At 63.4% G+C, this 994-nt stretch overlaps 1 protein-coding gene across 1 annotated transcript in view; it reads left to right on the top strand.

The window, feature by feature from the left end:
- Nucleotides 1-718: 718 nt before the first annotated feature.
- The window catches only part of Smarca5 (SWI/SNF related, matrix associated, actin dependent regulator of chromatin, subfamily a, member 5), a gene marked incomplete in the record, with an annotated part of 33,758 nt that continues 33,482 nt past the window's right edge, over nucleotides 719-994 (top strand). Inside the window, 1 exon segment of the mRNA XM_013522910.1 lies at nucleotides 719-994.

The following is a 994-nucleotide window of genomic DNA, read 5'->3' as shown; positions in this document are numbered from 1 at the left end:
TGTGTTTGAGCTCTGTTCAATGCACAAGGCTCTCAGGCTGCTCTGCGGAGCGCCCGGGGCAGCGGACAAGATAATCAGGGCCATTATTTGCTAACACTTCTTAAGAAGAAAAATGTGCATTTTTACGTGTGACTCGGGAGGAAAAGATCCGCCCCCGCTCCACCCCACCTGCAGGCGCTCCAGCTCCTCCCTCAGGTGGCGGCGTGCGCGAACATTACCTAACTTTAGGCCGTGCTGCAGCAGCGGCAGCATCTCAGCTGCGTCCCTGAGGGGTCGGGGTGCCTGGGTAACCTGCATGGGCTTAGGACACACGGCGTCTCCCTCGATGGGCTGTTTTTCTCAGACAACAAAAGAGTGAGACGTCACTTGGGGTAGGCAAGACGTCACGCTTCACAGTGAAGGCAGCAGCACCGTGAAGAGCAGCTCACGCCCCGCTTTTGGCAGTGCAAAACCAGGGGGCGTCGGCGGGAAGAGCCCGGCAACCCAGCCAGAACTCGGACACCGAGGCTGAGTAGGCGGAGCCGTTGGGAACCACGTAGCAGCCGGCACGGACGTCACGCCAAGGAGTGACGTACAACCCGCGTCGGCCGGAGCGCTGGCGAGGCCCCTCCCACTCCCCCGCCCTGGACCAGCGAGCCTTCCGGAGGGGGCGTGGCCCAGGGCGAGAAAAGCACAGCGCGCATGCGCCCCTGGGTTCTGACCTGTGAACCAACTAGCAGTCTCGCGAGGCTTGAGAGTAGGTGGTGTAGGTAGTTGTCCGGGATGCTGGCGAGGTAGATGATAACGCCAGAGGAAGAGGAGGAGGAAAAGCGGGTTCCCTGGCTCAGTCTCTGTTTCGCTTTCCTTTCCGTTCCCGCTACCCTCCAAGTCAGCCCGCCCCCCGACCTCGGTGACCCGGCTGGCTCCGCCCACCAGCGACGTGGTTCCCGCCGTGAGGAGCCGGAGCCCCGCGGGAGAGGACGACCGGAGGGCCGGCTGAGGCCCGCGGCGAGGC

Source organism: Chinchilla lanigera, unplaced genomic scaffold, assembly GCF_000276665.1.
Source record: "Chinchilla lanigera isolate Chin_1 unplaced genomic scaffold, ChiLan1.0 scaffold00070, whole genome shotgun sequence".
In the NCBI taxonomy this organism is placed as follows: Eukaryota; Metazoa; Chordata; class Mammalia; order Rodentia; family Chinchillidae; genus Chinchilla; species Chinchilla lanigera.
This window is presented reverse-complemented; position numbering and strand designations above follow the sequence as displayed.